At 35.6% G+C, this 22459-nt stretch overlaps 1 pseudogene; it reads right to left on the bottom strand.

The window, feature by feature from the left end:
* Window positions 1–3966: 3966 nt before the first annotated feature.
* LOC117695462 (glyceraldehyde-3-phosphate dehydrogenase pseudogene) lies at window positions 3967–4999 on the bottom strand (annotated as a pseudogene).
* Window positions 5000–22459: the final 17460 nt, after the last annotated feature.

Genomic DNA, 22459 nt, shown 5'->3' with positions numbered 1-22459 from the left:
CAGTTTCTCTGATTATTCTACCGCTATCACTATTTATAAACCAAAACCAGAAAAAAAATCAAACCTGTTCATTAAAGATTTTGTTGCCATCTCATCAATAGTATATGTCATTGTTAAGTTAGGATTCTTTTGAGTCATGCCAACACTCAATGATGTTCATGAGAGAAATATGTAAAATGAACGTATTGACTTCTTTTCTGAATTTTATACCATTTGTTTGGTGGAGGATGGAGGATTGTGCACAGTAGCTGAGATCAGAGAACAACCTGTGGGAGGTGGTTCTCTCCTTCCACAATGTAGGTCCCAAGGATTCAACTTTCGCATTCATGAATGATGGCAAGCACTTACGTTCACTGTACCACCTCATCTGCATTCAAAATCAATTTATACATATGAGGATCTACTGTAAAAACAAACCACAAATTGAGGCAAAAACACTTCAAGTCCCACCCCTGACACTCTGCCTCACACCACAAGGAATAAATGACTACAGAAAAGGTGTTGGTTTCCTCAAAATGACTTACACATTTTGCATGGCCTGGGTAAAAACCAGTAGTCAAGTTCCTTGAATACCTATTGAACAGTTCAAGCATATTACTCTTGTTTTTATGTTTTTCAAAGGTTATATTTCCAAAGACTGTATCTTAATAAAACAGTGATAGTTTATGTTATTAATTATCTTTTCATGATATATCAGTAAAATATTTGATATAAAGCAATGTATATCATTATCTGAGACTTTAATCAGTAACTCAAAATCCCCACTCCTTGTTCCTATTTTATAAATACAGAGTTCATAAAAGTACTTATCTCTTAGCATTATTTTGAAGATTAAATTATCTAATTAGTGTCTGGAACTTAATGTGTGCTCTATAATAGAAAAATACTCAATAGAAAAGTAATATTATAGGTTATGATTTCTTCCATTGGCATATCTCAGTGTGAACAATTTTTACAATGAAGATACATTGTTTAATGTTAACAACAATACAATAGATAAGTTTGAAAAGGATGAAGACATTTCTATGAACAAGCAGTGCTACTGACACTGCACATTGATAATGGCTTGTTTTCTGTGGCTTTTTAGTGATTGAGGCTCTGTCTTTGCATTGGAAGCCCTGAAATAACAGTTACCTCTCAGACTAAAATAAGCACAAAAGACCTGTTTGTTTCAGTTTTTGGTCATGGTTTTGCTGTTAGAACAATATGTTAAGATTCCTTCCAGGCTATAGATTCCATTGGCAATAGTTTTGATTCTGTGGCACTCTGTTTCTATGTGAAATATTGTAATTGTTTTATGTCTACTCTGGCTAGAATGAAGGATCTCAGCATTGTTATTGAAGCAGAGTACAGTGTTATGTAAAATCAAAGTGTTCCTATCCTGATAAAATCATAGTTTTTGTCATCAGTTTCCATTTTTAAAACACTTATAATTATCTTTCCTTTCCCATTAGTGTGTTAAGTTTAGGTTATATAATGTAAATTCCCTTGAACAAATCTCTGGTGAAAGTCAAAGTAAACCAAATAGGCTGTATTACTTAAAAACTCTAATTATATTTAATTATTGTTTGATTATTAGTATGTGTGTAAAAGAGAGAGGGTATGTGTATAGCTCTGTGTATGTGTTGAGGTCAGAAGACAACTTGCAGGTGTCGATTCCCTCATTCTTTCATGTGTGTTCCAGAAATCAAATTCAGGTCATCCATATTAAGAGTGACAATTTAGCCCTGAGTTATTTCATCAGGCCAGCCCATATTTTGCCTGTTATGCATTTATGGCAAAGCATTAACATACAAAATAGCTAAATACGAATTTAATATGCACTAGTTTGACAATACAACAAATATCACCAGGGTTTCATATGAAGTTTTTGTGTAATGAAAATTCATGCTATTGTTGTTCTTACTTCAGATCTCAATGACCTAGAAATTTGTGCCTACCTAGAAATCCTAGAAATGTGTGACTGTGTAGAGGTCATCTTTTGTGTGTGTGTGTCTGTGTGTGTATGTCATGTGTGTGTGCGTGTGTGTGTGTGGTTTTGAATTTAGTTCATCATGACCAAAGAACATGCTAAGTTTGATGTGAATTTGTCTGTTTTATACCTCATAATATGATTTATTTTTTAAAAAAAACTTTCTATATACTACATATTCTATGGATTCAAATATTATGTGTTTGTTACCTGAAATTAGTTAATAGTATTATTTAAATCTGAGATATTCTTGTCAGTTGTCTTATCCTTAGCTTATATGTTAGAACGTGATATTTAAATCTCAGAATGCAGTTTTCATTTATTTTATTCTCCTTAGAGTTAAAACTGTTTTTGTTTGTTTGTTTCTATTTGTTTGTTTTCTTCAATGCAGCACACTGCTTTAAGGTATTTGAATATTTAGGATTGTTCCCTGACAATTTTCTGATCTTGTTGACAGTATGCAACTAACTCTTCAATCCTTTGCCCTGAAATTTATTTCACTCAATAAGGTTTCTCTCTTAACTCCCTTTGACTAGGATAGGCATGGTGTATCTTATTCTATCATCTCCTTTTAACTCACCTGTATGCTTGTATGTGTTGCTTCTAGGGATGATATAGTTGAATGCCACTTTTTTTGTTCATTGTCCCCAATTTTGCCTTTTAAGTTTTTGCCTTTGTTGTTGTTGATAGTGTTTTAATAGATTTGTCTAACACTTTGTTGTTGTTGTTGTTGTTTTTCTGCTATTTCAAATTTTTAGTGGATATTTTATTTACATTTCAGATGTTATCCCCTTTCCCTATTTCCCCACTCATCCAGAAACCCCCATCCCATCTCCCCTTCACCTGCTTCTATGAGAATGTGCCCCCACCCACATACTCACTCCCAACTCCCCACCCTTGAATTCCCCAACACTAAGGCATCCAGTCTTCACAGGACTAAGGATCTCCTCTCCCACCTCGGCCCGACAAGGCCATACTCCCCTACATAGGAAGGGATACATGTCTAACACTTAAGTATGTTTTGCTGTTATCTTTTCTGTTCTTTTTAACTTTTATGTCCTCTTTCTGCCTTTTTAAAAGATCATTAGTGTATGTCTGTGTGTATATGTTTACATTTAATCTCTTTTACTAGCTTGTTAGAATTAAGTATTTGGCAACTTTAGTTCTTATTTTAGTTTACACTATACATATTGAAAATTTTAGCCTTCCTTGAATATAGTTTTTTACATATATTACACAACTATTATGATGGTTGTGGAGGTTTGAATGGGTAATGTCTTTCAGAGTCTCTGGCATTTGAATACCTGGTCCCCAGTTGATGCTGGTGTTGAAAAAAGCTTAGAGTATAAGGTCTTGTTGGAGGAAGTATGTTACTGAGAGCAGGCTTTGAAATTCTTGTGCTATTCTCTGTTTGTTCTCTGCTTGGTGCTTGAGGTTCAAGTTGTGAGCCCTCAGTTTCTTGCTCCTGCAATTTTACTTTCACTTTACCATTATAAATTCTATTTCTATAGAACCATAAGCCAAAATAAATTTGTTCTTGTCTAAGTTTCCTTGACATTGGTATAACAGCAATAGAAAAGAATACAGAAGTGTACTTTGATGTCATCTACCCTAATTTTTTATGTAAGTTCTACTATAAATTATTTATTTTAAATACACAATTTTATAAGATAATTATCTTAAACATTATACTATCTATATAGGTACTACTTAGTTTGATTTGCATAGATACATATTTTTACTTGAGTATTTTCTTTTTACAGTACAGATTTAACATTTACAGTAGTACAGCTGTACTAATATTTCTTTTTTTTTTTGTGGGTGCAGCGAGCATTTATTGATGGTATTTCAGAGTAGGGAGGGCTCCCTAGGCCCCTCCTGTTGTTGTGGGGTCTGGGAAGGGAATCGTGAGGAGATGCTCAGTGTGGGGGACAGGGACTCCTCAGCAACCGAGGGCCTCTCTCTTGCTCTCAGTGTCCTTGCTGGGTGGGTGGTCAGGGTTTCTTACTCCTTGGAGGTCATGTAGGCCATGAGGTCCACAACCCTGTTGCTGTAGCCGTATTCATTGTCATACCAGGAAATAAGCTTTACAAAGTGGTCATTGAGAGCAATGCCAGCCCCAGCATCAAAGGTGGAAGAGTGGGAGTTGCTGTTGAAGTCACAGGAGACAACCTGGTCCTCAGTGTAGCCCAGGATGCCCTTCAGTGGGCCCTCAGATGCCTGCTTCACCACCTTCTTGATATCATCATACTTGGCAGGTTTCTCTAGGCGGCATGTCAGATCCACAACGGACACATTGGGGGTAGGAACACGGAAGGCCATGCCAGTGAGCTTCCCGTTCAGCTCTGGGATGACCTTGCCCACAGCCTTGGCAGCACCAGTGGATGCAGGGATGATGTTCTGGGCAGCCCCACGACCATCACGCCACAGCTTTCCAGAGGGGCCATCCACAGTCTTCTGAGTGGCAGTGATGGCATGGACTGTGGTCATGAGCCCTTCCACGATGCCAAAGTTGTCATGGATGACCTTGGCCAGGGGGGCTAAGCAGTTGGTGGTGCAGGATGCATTGCTGACGATCTTGAGTGACTTGTCGTATTTCTCATGATTCACACCCATCACGAACATGGGGGCATCAGCAGAAGGGGCGGAGATGATGACCCTTTTGGCCCCACCCTTCAAGTGGGCCCTGGCCTTCTCCATGGTGGTGAAGACACCAGTGGACTCCACGACGTACTCAGCACCAGCATCACCCCATTTGATGTTAGCGGGATCTCGCTCCTGGAAGATGGTGATTGGCTGCGCTTTGATGACAAGCTTCCCATTCTCAGCCTTGACTGTGCCATTGAACTTGCCGTGGGTGGAGTCATACTGGAACATGTAGACCATGTAGTTGAGGTCAATGAAGGGGTCGTTGATGGCAACAATCTCCACTTTGCCCCTTGCAGAGCAGAAGGCAGCCCTGGTAACCAGGCGCCCAATACGGCCAAATCTGTTCACACCGACCTTCACCATTTTGTCTACGGGACGAGGCTGGCACTGCACAAGAAGATGCAGCGGTCTCCGGAACAGGGAGGAGCAGAGAGCCTGTATTAATATTTCTTACACCTATTGTATGTGTGAAGTTTTTTCATCTCCATGTTTTCAAAGACTTTTTTACTTTTAGACATCTTAATATGTGTATGCATGTACTGTGTTCATATTCCCCCCATTTCCTTTTGCTAACTAGTCCCTTTCCTATTGCCATGTCTTTTCTTCTGTGACTTACACAGTTTAATTAAGCTTGTTTGCATAAGAAAGGGTCCTGTTTATGTACTTCACCATGAATGCATTACAAGTAGTTACGTTGTTGAAGAAAATTGCTCTCTTTCCCCTAGTAAACATTAACTCCCAATAGTTCCTCAAAAAGTGTGGTATGGACTCATGAGTCCCTCCCCCAATCATGATGAATGTTGATGAGCCCATTTTTGAGCAGCTATTGTGCAGTCAATTACTACTATTGTGTTTATGACTGAAACAGTTATGCCACACACATCCAAAAAAACAACAATTCATAGGACTCATCTTCATCTTCTGATTCTTGGCACTTACATTCTTTCTGCCTCTTCTTCTGCAATGTTCCTGGGCATAGAGAGAGTCACATAGATGAGAGAATAAGGGCTGAGCATTCAACAATCACTCATTCTCAGATACTGAGTAGCCCTCAGTCTTGTAGTTTCACTGCCAAGAGACTCTTCTCTGATTAGGATTTAGAATAACTTCTGTCTTTGGGTACAAACATAAATATCTACAAGGCAGCTTAACTACATATTCATTTAGCAAATAATCAGTAGTAGATTCTTCCTCTAAGGCCTATAATCTCCCTAGCCATAATCCTTTGACTAGGTTCATAGTCCAGAGCCTATATTCCTTCATACATACTAAACTTCATATATGATCATGGAATAATACAACATAGGGAACTGAAAGGCTGTAACATCCAGCTAGAATACTGGCAAGCTTTCTGTGAAATAGTTTCTTCCAGAATTATGCTTGGTTACTTCCAAAACAGCCATGTCACTACTGCACCAGTGGAACTTTCTTGTCTAGGAAGTCAGTATTCTAGCTCAAATGGTCCACAGATATGTAAGACAATTAATGATTTTCTCCCCAGAATCTTGCACAGTACTTTGAAGTATCTCACACATTAGCCAACAGGAAAGAATCTTCTAGCCCAATTCCAACTTAGTTTCTCTATGTGCTGAATATATATAAATATATAAATATATATATGTACTATATTATTTTGAGATTTGCCATATATATATATATATATATATATATATATATATATATATATATAGTGAATATATATGAGGTCTGCATTCTCTCAAGCCAAGGACTGAAACTTCTGAAACCATGAGTCTAAGTAAATAAACAGGTAAATCATCTTCCTTCAAATGGTTTCTCTTAAATGATTGCCAAAATAGTAGAAAATTAACTTATTCTAACCATTATTTTTAGGCATCAAGTTGAGATTATCATAGATCTCACATTATTAGTCTCCTATTTGTACGAGTATCTGTACTTGGCTGCTTCCCATCCAGGATACTTAATGTTATAATTTTTGTGGCTGTTTCCCTCTAGATTGTAGTTACTTCAATATCTATTACTGTATCATGTTCAGAAGGTGAATTCTTCTTTAGGCAAAACTATGAAAAGATGGTAAAAATATTTTAATTATCTCCCAGTTAATGAAATGAAGATCAAACTACGTGACTATGGCCAAGCAATGAAATAGTGAAGTTTCTTTGGTGTTCATACATTTATGGAGTACAGCTTCTCAGAACATCATATAGTGACAAGAAGACATAGAGTTAGTTACCCAGATCTCCATATTAATTTTCCTTGTTATGGGGTATTTACTGAGTGCTAACATTGTATCAGATATTTATAGCTTGTTCAGAGAATTAAGCTCATGTTGCATGCTTAAAAGCTCCTCTGATTTGATGATCTATTTTTATGTGGAATATATATTGTATTGACTTACACAGTATCATTCTTTTATTAGTAGAATACAGGTTAAAAGAAACAACAACAACCAAAAAACCATTCAAACAAATAGACAAAAACTTTCACCATTTTCAGTGACTCAATTCCTACTAAATAGACCTTTTTGTTTCTAGTCACCCCAGAGAAGCAACATTAAACAACTAACAGCACAAATGAAAAAGAATTTTTAGGGAGTTTCACCAATGCCAAACAGTCTGTTGAGGGTGGTATGGCATAATATTAAAGCACTGTAGAAGGAAATGAGCCTACAGGTGTAGTTTTTAAAGGACAAGATATCATGATGCATTCACAAAGTCCGATTAAAAACATAAATGTTTCATTCATAAAGTAGGGCAAAATAAGGTTAAGATTTTTGTTAAATTATAATCCAAATATAAGAAACTTGGAGGTGTTTTAAGCAGTAAAGGAAATTTATCTGAGTTATGATAGTGGTAGAATTGTTATGACTATGCTGAAGGGGGAAAAGGTTTATGTAGGTAGTGAAAATGAAAGCAGGAACTCTGTAAGAAGGCAAGTGCAGAAACTCAGTTGTTAGATATTAACTGGTCCCTGGTGTTGGCATTGTATATAATGAGAAGTAGCCAGATTTGGAGTATATTTTCAAGGTAGAACAAATGGGTTAACTATGAGATGTGAAAAAAAAGGAACAGGATATCAGAATGAATATGAGGTTGATATAATCTCAGTATCTCGGCAAATAGAATATAACTCACAATGATGTGGAAGGAAAAAAATACAGTTTTGTGATGGGGTGTTAAATTAAGATTCATGCAAGACACCCAAGTGAAAATATATCATAGAATTCTGAACATCAGAAGAACAAAACAGGAAAATGTAACAAAAGACAAAGAACTGAGGTGCGGACTCTTGGAAAGCACATGGCAAATCAAAACAGGCCAAAAAGTAATGTCAATTTAGACTGCTAGCCCAATAGTTCACATGTTATAAGAACCATAAAATAATCATTGAATTTGACATCTTATACATCATTGGTAATCCTAAAAATGTGGACTAAAGTGGTAAAATACTGTTTGAAACAAAGTTAAGATACTATAAGGCCAAACTGTAGCACATGTCAGAAAGGGGGATGTTAGACAATATCTGTATGCTCAGGAGAATAAACAAAAGATAGCAAAATAGGAGACCAAGTCATCACCTAAGAAGTATGTAAAATGTATGAAGAAAATGAAAGTTATGATGATTTTCAATAAAAGTAGAACTCTATGCATTGTAACAATATGGAAAAAATAGCACTAATGGCTTTTTATCATGAATTGTGAGTGCAATGAATGTTCCTGGATTTTTTTCTCCTGTCATGTCCAGTTGCCAAGGGTAATACAGAGGAGGTGCTGAGTTATGGTTGTTTCTGTTACGATAGAAGAGAGAGAAAAGATCAAGAGGTTTCAGAGTTTGTGCAATAGACCATTTCTGTTCAATCTCAAGATCTGAAAAATATGGAATTAGTGTTTTGAGATATCCAAGAAAGAACCCAGAAGTTGGTAAATGACTTACTGCATTGCTGTGCTCTCTGTTTCACAGTAACAAGTAAACAGGAAATAGAGTCTCTACTGTACCCTACAGAAGCAGTACTTACTTATACATATACGAAAGACAAACAGGTTTCTAATGCTCAAGGCTGCTTTAGCTAACTTCTTCGGAGCACATTTTATTTGGAGCATGATTTAATTTCTTCTCATTAAATTTTACTTGGTTGACAGGATTATTTTATTGCATAAAAATTGGGGTTGGGGCAACAAGAAAAGGGAGAACAAAAGTTGGAGATAAATGTAAGAGGGTCAAAATTTGCCTCTTAGATTTTCCCAAAGTTAAACAAATATGGATATCCACTGTATTTGGAATGGGTGTGGTGCTTTATAGCCTTCTTAGTTAATAAAATCCTTTTGATGACCTAAAGTCATGTCACCCTGATATATAGTGATAGCTTTTATGAAAGAAAATGTCCTTTCTGTCAAAATTATTTGTCTGTCAGATCTTATCTTCCTACTTTGTCATGGCCTCTCTTTAGAGGAGGTAAGATACCAGTGATCCAGTTCCACGTAAATACACAACACTTAGCCATCCCTCCCCATTTTTCTAGTTTACTGTAATATTAACAACTTAAGTATAATAGCATTTCCAACACCTTTTCCTCAGGTTTGCACTATTATGTCTTCATTTCCCTACTTATTTGGTTTAAATTCTATTGTGATTTCTGATATGGGAGAGGAAAGATTATTTCCATTAAATAATTTATTTTAATTTATTTTTTAACTTTTTTGTATCAAAGAAAGCCAATGTTATGTGAGAAAACTAGTTGGAAAACAGAGCTTGAGACGGTAGGGGAGAAACTGGAAGTAAAATATAATGGGCTTTTTGGATAGGGATACAGGACACATATACCTTTTTGCTAGGAAGCAGCTTTATTTTTGCCAGCACAAGCTCAAGAAATTCACATCCAAAAGCCAAACCCTGAGCACAGAGGGGCATTGCCATCTATACATTTTTACTCCCTTTGTCTTCCTAATATGGTAACACAGAGTTTTGCTGGATGTTTTATGGCTATAAGGATATGACACTAAGTCTACATGAATGAGATAGGGTTGCTATGACACTGTGACACTGAGGCTGCAGGGATGCGATAAGGTTACCATGACACTGAGGGGACAGGAATGCATTAAGGCTGCACATAGGCACATCTACACTTAAGAAGGCACATTGTTGTTTATTTATTTTTTTCTCTCTTTCTTTCTTTCCTTTCCTTTTTTTTTTTTTTTTAAAATTTTGCTCTAAGGCCCTTAATGCAAAGGCATTTATTTATCTTTAAGAGAAAACAAAATAGATTTTATGGGTTGTATTTTGGCTATAGAAAGTTATAGGCACTAGAGATGAAGAAGGGCTTACAATTCTGAAGACAAAAGACAATTTTTTTTACCCCTTCCCTTCCCTTCTTCCTATCTATATTTGTTTCTGTCTCTCTAAATCTATCTTTACTTTATCTCCATGGCTGGCCTACTATTCACATTGTAGTCAGAGCCTAGCCTTAAATTCCTGGCAACTCTTCTACATCCCAAATGCTGGGATTACAGAGAAATTACACCACCCCACCCCAAAAAGTGGTATTGCTGAAACATGTGGGAATTCAGTATTGCTTTCAGTGGTATTTAGCTGTTGTATCACTTTATTGACATATATGTTTTAACATCATGGTGATATTTCATAGTCAAGTTGGCCCATAAAATGTAATATTGAATGTATTAAATACTGTGCAGAAGAAAAGTTTTTAAACTATAGCAGTTAAAAAGAGGTTTCTTCCCTGTAAAGACCTTATAATTTAAAATGTACTGTCTTTAGAGAGGCCATTGATATAGTCTCAAAATACTTGTAAAGTCAAGACACCTAGAAATAATTAACAAATAATTACCCTGAACTATGCAATCAAGAGCCCCATCACTTTAACATTATGCTGATTTAGCTGTATAGTGATTTATATTTATAGACTGCAGACTTGCATTTCAGTTGCTTACAAAAGGAAAGTTCATATTTTTAAGAAATATACATATTTACTTTGTGAGTAACTAAAAAATGTAACCCCTTAAATTAAGTATCCATTCCAGCTGCCAGCTGCTTCAATAAAAAAGGATGTGTGGCATAAAAACGAAAGAAAAATTGTGCAACACCTATGGAAAATTATCAAGATTGCAGTTTTTATATTTCTCTATGCTATAATTCAAGAGTTATTTGCTTATATTATGCTATCAGTTTGAGATAATCAGTTAAGAAATAGAAACTGTCCATATATAGGCACAAAAAGTCACACTGTCTAGTGATTGTAGAAAAGCTCATCTAAAAATGTTATTTATACTTTGTTCATTATATAGTATAAGAAAATACTGAGAGAAAAAAATATTTTACTATAAGGATGGTAAATATAATTTAAGTATGATCAAAGTGGAATTTAATAGCATGTTGGCTAACTTAAAGAAAGTCTCCTACTATAACAGACCTCTTCTTGCCTATCAGTAAGATGCAAAGGTTTAACAAGATGTGATGTTTTCTCCTTTCTGACCTACCTATAAAAACTCCATGTAAGAAAACTTTGTACCTATCCACTTCAAAAAGGCAAAATCATACCAGTTATCTATTTTAAAGACAAAATGGAATTTAAGATAAAAATAAAAGTGAGATTTAAATGCAACTATCATAACCAAGATTGCAATAGAAATTAAAATTAATATATTAATAAATAAAAATATAAATCGAGACCCACTGATTTGAAAAGACTCAATTTGGGGCTGTCTTTTCTTTTTATCTTCATTCATGGGATGATTTGCTATGTCCTGACACCTTAAATTATAAATTTACCATTTCTCTCTTAAATAAATTTCATTAAATTTCTTTTGACAGGCACTCACTAATGAAGAAAAACACAATGTGCTATAATCTTCTCTAACTTGATAGAAAAATAGTGATAAAAGCCATGTGTTACTGTTTAATTGTGCAATTACCCAAGCTGAAACAACAGAGCACATCTCTATTGACTTATCACTGAGTGTCAACCAAATCTCATGTCATTCCTCTGCTTGAGTTTGAGTTAAGACAGTGAAAACAGGAATTCTGCAAATCCATTAAAACAGCTATGGAATACAGAATCAAACACCACACCATCTTTTATACATGAACTAAAAATGCCCAGAATATCTTGCAATATTATATGCCTTCTATGTGGGCTGGAGAGATGGCTCAGCCGTTAAAGGCTAGGCTCACAACCAAAAATATGCCTTCTATGTGCTGCTTCTCTGATTTCTTTTTCTTTGTCATCTCATTTCAATTTCAATTTGAAGGTAAGAATGAATCATGTCTTCTTTATTTTCTCTTTCTTTCCTTCTTTCTTCCTCTCTCTCTCTCTCTCTCTCTCTCTCTCTCTCTCTCTCTCTGTCTGTCTTAGAAAACTGACAAAGAAGAAAACATGTTGCACCATCTTGCCTAACCATTGGGAATTTCAGTGTTTATATAATTGAGCACAAAGGATCCATGAATTGATTTAAATTTTGAATTTTCAAAGTCATTTATTTTCTTCAGTCCAAACTTTTATCTAAGGCTTACCCTAAAAACCTGGGGGCATGGCACATGCTTGTAATCCGAAATCTAATTTGTCATTTGCAAGCAGTTATCAACTGGAGATAGTTAGCAATTGGAGATAAATTCTTAGTTAGGAATGAGGTCTTATGCATACTTCCCCTCTAGGCAGTGGGACCCCATGTGGCTTAGACCTATTGAGGTGCTGCCAGTCTCTGTGAGTTCATATGTGCTGATAGGTAGCTCCTGCAGTGTTTAAAAGATCTTGTTTCCTTGATTCCCTTATCCCCTTTGCTACTTACATTTTTCTCACCACTTTTTCTATAGAGCTCTGTATTTGTTGCCAGAGGAAACTTCTCTGATAATGGCTGAGCAATGAAGTGATCTACCAGGATGCACAGTCTTAAAATATATTCATGTGTGTATGTATGTGCATAAATATATATTTGATAAATTTGTTAAAGGATTGACTAGGAAACTGCTGGCCTTTGTTCACCTATTGAAAACCTTAAAACAACAATAGTAGCAACTGGGAAATATTTTACAGGAATGCTGAAAATTGATCATCTTGAGCAGCTAGCTACCTTGATCCACAATCACAAGACTGTATAAACCACATCAAAATCTGATGCTGTAGTACATGTTTGTAATCTCAGTGCTCCTGTAACATCAACTTTAAAAGATATAGACAAAAAAAGAAGCAAGCAACTCTTAAGACAGCAGAAGTTTTATTTAGGAAAAGACCTGTGCAGTTAAGAAACCAGAGATTGATGTGCACTTAAAACCCAAGGGTAGGTACAGGACAGGAAAATGGAAGAAAGAAGGGATTGAAGTTTGTTTTATTGTTGTTGGTTTGCCTGTAGTTGGCCTTTACTAGCAGTAAGTAGGTAGCAGAGAGTTAAAAGATGGCAGATAATCAATAAGCATTTCATTGTCATCCATTTCTTTGACAGAGACGTGGACAAGAATCTGGAGATACAAGTTGTTTTAGTTTGGAGAATTGCTGTTGTTCAACCAAAATGGAGGAGTGAGGCAAAATAGTGAAACCATTGCTCACAGCTCAAACAGAAGAGTATTTCTTACTGGATGTTAGTGGACCTGGTATCTTGGCATGGCATACAATGTTATGAGGAGCAGAGTCTCAAACAAAGTATAACGTGAGTATTGGCATTCAAAATTGTCTTCTTATGCTTATGGTGGCACAAAACTACCCATATATATACACAGATAGACACTAACACACACACGTACACACATACATACTGTATATACACAACATGCATACATATGTAAATACCATACATACACACAACATCCATTCATATTACACACTCATATATACAAGCACATATACACCACACTCCATATACATACATACACATATATCATAAATATACATATGTATATAACACATACATACTATATACATACCACATGTACACATACAGATATACCATACATACACATACCATACACATATAACCACAAACATAACACATACAGATATACCACACATACACATACACACATCACACAATATGCATCCGCATATGCACACATACACAAACATCATATATAAACAGTTAAAAAGAATAAACAACAAGGAACAAATAGAAATTTTCTTAATAATCTTGCTCCTCTTTGTTGTCTTTGACGGAAATATATATATGGCATAAATACAGAGGAAGCACCTTTGTTCTCAATTTGCTCCTATGGACCTGGGGTAACAGTATATACCAAATAACAATAATGTAACCTGTCTAACTAAAATCAGATTTCTTTTTCATATAACTTAGAGCTTGCTTTTGTAAAAATATCATCTGAATTCACATATGGAAAAAACAGTCTAAAGTAGCTGATAGTGCTTATAAAAGCTATAGAAGAGGAGCAGTTACCTAAGTCATGAAAATAAATAAGGAAGTATACAGTAAGTGATCTAAGACATTGAAGTTCATATGGATTATGAGCAGTTTTAGGAAATGAAATCATTCAAAATCAGGAATGTATTGTACAGAATTGAGAAAGACGTGTATTTTTATGTTTCTGTGATAAAATAGCAATTCAACTTAAGAAAGAAAGAATTTATTTGACTTACAGTTCCAGGAATTTAAGAGTTCATCACGGTGGGGTGGTACAGTAGCACAATAAACATAGCAGCAGGAGCAGAAAACTGTGACTTCATATCTTGAACTATTGAAGGGGTAAAAGTCTTTAAATGCATCTTCCAAACTCCCTACAATACCTGGTAACCAAGTGTTCACATAACTGTTTTAATGGAGGATGCTTTTATTTAAACCACTCCATATACTTGTCGCCATTAATCTTGATTGTTAACTTGATTGGCTAGGGAATCATCTAAAAAGCATGGCTCTTGGGTGAGTCTGTAAGGATATGACCAGAAAACATTAATTGGACAGGAGAAATCCTGCTCAAGAGAAATGGCATTAAAGAATTTTCACTTAATAAAATTGTAATGAAAATTTTAAAATGTTTTGAAACTAATAGAAACTAAACTTCAACGGAGTCAAGGAAAAAATGTATAGCTATTAATATTTACCTAAAATGTGAAGAAAACTTCTAGAAAACATTTTTTAAATGTATAAAAAACTAGAAAGACCAAACTAGATTCAAAATTTGTAGTTAGAAAGGAATATTGTATGTACATAAAGCAATGAAATGAAAATTCAACAAAATCATAAGTTAAATTTCCAAGTGGTCAAAAAATTTGACAAATCTTTAATTAACATGGATTAGTGCCATAATAAATTATACATAGCACTATAATCATAAATCCATGGGTGTATTCTTACTAATTTTATAGCATTTTTAAATTATATAAAAAATTGGAATAGCTAGATATAATGAATAATTTTTTACACACTCAAACTATACCAACAGTGAACCACAAAGAACTAGAACCTCTGGCTAGATATAGAAATAAAATTGATAGGTAAATTTATCCCAACAAAAGGAGCCAGGAGCTAGGTAGCTCCATTAGAAAATTCTACTACAGATTTCAAGAATTCATACCAGTCTTTTCTTAAATCATCCTTTAAGCTTAAAGAATTCCAACACCTCATGGGATTCTATGTTATTAATGTAGCCCTTGAAATAGAGCCAGAGAAAGACATTAAAAAGAAATAAACAATAGTTATACTCAATATTTGTTATGAATATTGATGAATAGATTTCAAGATACTAGCAAATTGAACCCACCATTATATTAAAAGGATTATATAACATGCCAAATGAGTTTCATAACATAAACACAAGAGTGTTTTAATGTATGAAAATTGATCCAGCAATGGATCACATAATTGCATAAAGAAATATACAATCATCTTAATTGAAAAAAAAACTAACAAAATATCTCACCCTTTCAGGATAAAGAAAATCAGCAACCTAGTGAAAAAACTTTAAGAGAATTACTATATATAAGAAATCCACAGGTAACATCATAATCAGTAATGAATGGATGATAGCTAGTCTAAGATCAGGAAATAATAAGGAATCTCTCATTTTCTTTTCTTCAACATAGTATTGGAAACTCAACCCAAATAATCTCAGTAAGTAGAAAAATTTCAGGACACAAAATCAATTACAGAACCTACATTTCTATGTATTAACTATGGCTAATGTAAAAATGAAATTAAGAAAGTAAAATAATTTATGATACCAGAAAACACTGTGAGAGAAATTTAATAAAAATTTGAACTTACACACTGAAAACTACAAAACATAGCTTGATGATGTTAAATATAAATAGACATCTTGTCTTTTTGTACTGAAATCTTTAATATCACTAAAATGTCATTACAACACAGAGCAATCTACAGTTTAAACATAATCTTTTTGAAAATGTCAGTGACATTTTTATTTGGAAACTGAAAGAAAGTGTTCCTGATGTGTTTGAAAAACTTCAAGGGCTTAGGAATCATTAAAAGCAATGTTGGAAAACTAACATATCTGACTTTCTAAAGTGACTACAAATCTACACTACCCCAAACAGTATAAAGACATTCCAATGAAATGATTTAGTAACATACAGAGCCCAGAAGTTAATATTCACAAACATTGTTAAATAATTTTCATCAATGTGGCCAAGCTCTTTAACTGAGAAAGGAGCGTGTATTCAACAAATAGTTATGGGGAAAAATGAATATCTATATGCAAAAGAATGAAATACAATTCTTACTCATTTAGTTCATTTTTTCATTATTATAACAAAATATCTGAAGCTGGATACTCAAAAAAGGAGGTTTATTAAGGTCACAGTTTTGGAGGCCAGGGTTGAAAGTGTGTCTCTTCTTTGGTTTGGCTTTTTTGTCAAGGGCCTGATAATGTATGGGATGATGGCAGGAGGAGGTTGAGACAGCAGGACCAAACTATGAGACAGAAAAGAAAGGAAGAAGGGTCAGTTGTATTCTCTAATGAGGATTTGCCATAATTCACAAGGAGCTACACTAGTGGATTTTTAGGTATGCATTCTGAACAACATAATCAATCACATCGCATCAGACTTCTTTAAGACAAATATTTAAAGTTTCACAAACTCAGACCCCGCCACACTTAGACAAATTTCCAAAATACAACACTTTGAAGGACAAAGAACATGCATGTACTTTAGAGCATGTACAAAATAAAAACAAGTCAAAGGCATAAACATAAAGCTATAAAGTATTCAGGTGAAAATAGGAATAATACCAAAAATGCAGGCAACAAGATAAAAAGTAAACTATTCTTCATAGATAGATAGATAGATAGATAGACAGACAGACAGATTAAAACATCTATCAACACAGTAAAAGTGCAACCCACTGAATGGGAAAAATACTGATAAATTGTATAACTGATTAAGGATAAATACACAGAATATACAAGGTACTAAATGAGATAGATAGAAAGAGAGAGAGAGAGATAGACACATATAAATCATTTACAAGTGAGAGACAGAACAAGGTGATATAATGGGGTTTTGTGGCTATGAGACTTGTAGTATTGCTAATTTCATTAATAAACTGCAGAAAGAAGTAACTTGAAGACAAATAGAAGACCAAATGTAAATGACACATTCAAATAAGGGCTTAAATGACTAATGACAGATTGAAATGTAGGATTTATTATTATATTTAATAGCTTTTATCAGAAAGGACTTGTCTAAATAGTACAAAAGTCTCTTTCAGAGCCAGGTGTGGAGGTACAACCTTATAATCCCAGTAATCCTACATCTTAGCCAAAAGGATGAGTCTGTGTCCACAGTTGAGCTCTGCCTTTTCCCTGACAAAACAAAATGTCAACTTTGCATTTATTAAGTAAAGCTGGTAGATGTTTTCAAATTTGTGCTATGGAAACTTCACATTCTATGTTTGAATCCTACATAAATTGAAAACATTACAACTGGGGCTGGAAAGGTGGCTCAGTAATTACATGAGTGGCTGTTCTTCCAGAGCACCCAAATGGAATTCCCAGTAGACACAAGGCAACTGCCATTGTCTGGAACTCAAGTCCCAGAGAATTTAATCTTTTTCTTTGACTACAGTGGGCACCAGGTATACACATGGTCTACAGATACCAAAAGAATTGTAAGGATCCATGAATCACCAAAGAATGATACCTTGGAATCAAATAGCATGTAAACACAAAGAGTATATTATTCTGCAGAAGTCCAGCATGCTGGGGTCTCTCCATTACCAAGATAGAGAGATAAACAAGTGTACTCATAGGTCTGATTTAAAGCACAATAGGGAATTCCAGGGTAGGTGATCTCTTTGTTAATCTGTTGGGTTCATCTGTATGGACATTCCATTATCAGGGTTTGGGGTCTAGAAACTTGCTGGGGATGTCTGGAAACTGTTACTGAGGAAGTACCTGAGGAAGTCTGGAAATTGCTGCTGACCCATTGTCCTTGCCTCAGGCCAGGTGGCTGGGCAGCTTCTGAGGGCTGGACTTGCCTGGAATTAACTAGTTCTTGAAGATAGATATTTAGGCCTAGTCCCCTTAACTGCCAATTTGAAGCCTGCTGTGGAATCAGCCTAGCCTTCTCAGAATCATACACACAAATAAAAAATTAAAATAAAATAAATCTAAAACACCTAACAAAGGACAGCTCTTACAACAAGTAAAATTTCCACTGATAACACAAAATTGAAATGATACTAATGATTCACAAAGTCCCCAGAAGAGAAAAATTTCTTACAGTATGCTGTTGGCTCAAGATTGTATAAAAGCCTAGCTTTGTTATAGTATAGAACATTAGTATTTTCCTTTTAAAAATAACTAGTATAGATCTCTGGTTTTGAATAAAGGTATTCATCCATTTTGTGCAAACCTATTACATAATATGAATGAATATTCTTGTTGCTACTGTACTATAAAGTTATTGTAGTTAACAGATAAAATTTGATGCAATGTGTATGTAAGTACAGTAAATATGTATACTTATGTAGTTATACATTTTTTATTTAGAAAGTTTATATTAGATACCACTGAATTCTCCTATGAATGAAAACCCATAATATTAAGAAAATTTCTGAGTTCCTTTAAAATTTACAGATTGGTTTGTGTTAAATATAGTTTAGAGTGAGTAGAACTCAATGGAAATGATTATTCTCTTCTTTTTGTTTATGCTGAAATAACTCAAAAATATTCTGTCTTCTGTTAAAGTTTTACACAAGATAGATTTAATAGGAATCTGGTGCTTCAATAGGAAAAGAGGTTTTTGTTGTTGTTTCAAATTAGCATCATCTATGTTAGGTGTATGTTAGGTTTCTTTCTATTGGTGTGATAAAACACAATGACAATTCAAATGACTAAAGTGAGTATGAAAGGGTTAAATTTTTTCAAAAACTCCTAACAGGCTGAGCAGAACCAAGAGTGCAGGTCAGCTTGGTCATGAGCTCTGTGTTTCAGGAACTTGGCTGACCACAAGATATGTGGTTGATTATGAATAGGCTCTTTGAGAATAGCCTATATAAAATGTTCCCCATGACTGCTCCTTGGACCCTGTCACAAACTGAATAATGGGCTGGGACTTTCCATAGGTACTCTTCAATAACCCTCCTTAACTTCCCCCCTGGGTTGTGGTTTTATCCTTGTGGTTTTTGGCTTTAAATTCCCTGTCTCCAAAGCCTGGGGGTCAGACCCCACTGCCCCTACATGGGTCATGGGTCTTGACCTCAGCATGCTGATTGAAATATATCTCTTGCTGATTGTATCGAGTTTGGTGTCTTGTGAGTTATTGGGTGGCCATGAATTCCTGAGGCTTGGGTGAGGTCCTCTCTTCGTGGGGCCCTTACAAGTATCACTCAATTTATAATTAATTGGTTATGGAAGTGGGGAAGGAAAATATGAGAAATTATCCAATATGCTAAAATATATACTCATTTAATCAGGAGGTCAATCATAATATGTGTGGAGAATTAGGTAGGAGGACAGAGAACTGCATGGCAAGTCTGGCTGAAAAGACAAAAAGAAGGTATCCAAGTCATATTTTATATTTTGAGACAGAGTCTGATGTAGCACAAACTGGTCCTAATCTCATTATGTATCTGAGGATGATCTTGAATCCCCTACTTCATACCAGGATGTATCCCCAAACCATTTTTTCTTCTTTTTTTCTTTTTTTCCTTTATTTTTTTTTAAACAGGGTTTCTCTGTGTACCACTGGGTGTCCTGGATCTCACTCAGTAGATCAGGCTGGATACAAACTCAGAGATTTATTTGCCACTGCCTCTCTAGTGCTGAGATTAAAGGTGTGCACCACCATGTCCCAAGGAGTTTTCTTTGACTTGAGTTTAAACTGGGTGTGGTGGTACCTATGTACTTGGGGGCTGCGGCCAACCTGAGATATGCATAGCAAACCAGACTCCAAAGAAATCTGAGTACTGTCTCAAACGTTCTGCCTTTATATAAAACTTTGAATCAAGGATTGATGTTAATCTGTTATTTTGCCCTTATGAATCTACCCAGCCAGACATGAGAGCAATGAGTGTCCTGGCAATCTATTATCAAGTAGCTTCGTTTGACATCTAAGTTAAACAAACAGCTTGTTGCATCTCAGAGGCAGGGTACTGAACATCTAGAGCAACAACAATAGTTAATTACTTCTGAATTTAACCCAGTATATTCCTGACTAACTCAAATTTTGAATTGCACTGCAGTGTCTGCACAATGAAAAAGGGCCTGCTGATAATGAATCTGAAGATTGATTATTTATCTTAAAATAATAGTAAATGTTAATGAGATATTAATGACTCAAATAAAAAATCAACCTTTACCACTTTTTTCTTTACTTACTAAAAAAATATTTAATCTTTGAATAAATTTTAGAGTACTAACTAGATACATGCTGAATTAGAATACTTGAAGATAAAAGTAGGCCTATATATCTGTACCTTTCCATATATATGCCTAGTGCCTGTAAAAGGTCAGGAAAAGGCATTGGATCACCTGAAACTGGTGTTACAGATGTTTGTGGCTATCATGTGGGTGCTGGGAATTGAACCTAGGCCTTCTGGAAGAACAACTAGTGCTCTTAATTGCTGAGCTATTTCTCATGCCTAATAAATACTATTTTAAAAACAAACTGCACGTGACTGAGTTTCTTGTGTACTAAAGTTTAAGAATTAGCTAAATAAAGATTATAAATTGCTGAGCTTCATGGCAAATCTGCTGCTGATTGCCTCTGGCATCGCTGAGACCAATAAAAACTAGCCACAACTATGTGGAAGGACCCTTTTACTCTTAAATGGAATGGCCAGGACCCAGTTCCTACATGCGGCTGAGACTGATATGCATGTTTGATACCACAGAAGGCACAGCTAAATGGCCACCAAAAAGATTAATGAACTAAATAGATACCCCGACAAAACCAGGCCCAATTATAAAAAAGATGAATAACAATTGACATCCAGGGAAGAGAAATTTCCCTGAGAATTCCCTTCTTTTTTTCCTTTCCAGATAAAAAATTAGTCACTGGTGATGTCTGCTGTTAGGAGTTCTAATCCTGATGCTGGCTTCTGGACTTATACTACTCAGACCTTTGATGGGTCAATGACAAGGACATCAAATAGCTAGAGATTGCCATTCCTAATCTGAAGAAATCCCTCATTTCGTTGTCTTAAGTGATCATCAAAAATTGTGAAGGACTTTATTGGACTTGATTTTCTCTTTTACAATTGAAAAGACATGTACAGCTCTAGACTGTGTACAGCCCTTAAAGAAGAATGTTGCTTTTACATAGACAAGACAGGGGGATGGTTAAAGAGAGCATGAAAAAGGCCAGAGAAGGTCTTGAGAGAAGGCAGAGAGAGAAAGAAAAAGATGAGAGCTGATACAAGAATTGGTTTTCAACCTCTCCATGATTGTCAACCCTACTTCCTTCCATCTTGGGACCATTAATTGCATTATTTTTGCTTATTTCTTTTGGTCCCTGGGCCTTAAATAGGCTGACTAACTTTGTGAAACACAAGATAGATAATCTGATAGTAAAATCTATTCAGATACATTGTCATAAGTTAGCTATGGGGGACCATGAGACTCAAGATGAGGTTGTTACCCTATCCAGGGTGTTCCCAAATCCCATCTCCACCCAACCCAAAAGAGGGGACTTCCACCCCTAGACCAAGCAGAGAGGGGCCACCCAGAACCCCCTCTGTCTGGCGACCTGAATTCTTGCTAAGGCTGTGAGGCTAAGCACTGCAAGGGAATATAAAAAAAAAGTTAAAAATATGTTTCTGGGTTCCCTGAGGGACAAGCCTGACTGCATAGGGGTTGATATCAAAAGTATCCCCTCTCCAGGAAAAAGACATCAGGATGGGTATGGCCCTCATGCCTCACTGGACAACGACAGGAGGACTGGAGCCATTACAAGGTTCCCTTTAATTACTGGAGGTCAGGCCTCTATCGCTGCCTTGGCAAGATTAGAATCGCCATAGCCCTTCTATACTTGGAGAAGGGAGGAGATGTCAGGGGCAGCCCTGCTTATATACTGAAGGCCTAAAACCAGACATTAGCCTAAAATCAGCAATAGGCCTGACTTACATGCCTGCTAACACAAAGTCTTGGGTCTCTATGGTAAAAACACTGAAACAGAGGGCTATAAACTATTGTAAACATGCAGCTTTTGTTGAAATCTACCAGCCTGAGTAATCATAGACCTGGTAAATAGGCAGCCTTTGGTAGATAGTACCAAATTAGATAAGGACAAGTGAATCATAGGCAGAGTCATAGTGACCTGACCCCTGAACCTTCACCCAGCTGATACCCTATTCTGTACTCCCCCTGAACACCTATGCTCCTGTGTCATCCCCTTTCCCACATCTTGTATTTTTGTGTTTATAACCCCCATGTTAAAAAGTAAAA

Source organism: Arvicanthis niloticus, chromosome X (assembly GCF_011762505.2).
Source record: "Arvicanthis niloticus isolate mArvNil1 chromosome X, mArvNil1.pat.X, whole genome shotgun sequence".
In the NCBI taxonomy this organism is placed as follows: Eukaryota; Metazoa; Chordata; class Mammalia; order Rodentia; family Muridae; genus Arvicanthis; species Arvicanthis niloticus.
Note: the sequence above shows the minus strand (reverse complement) of the source record. Positions and strands in the feature narration are given on the sequence as shown.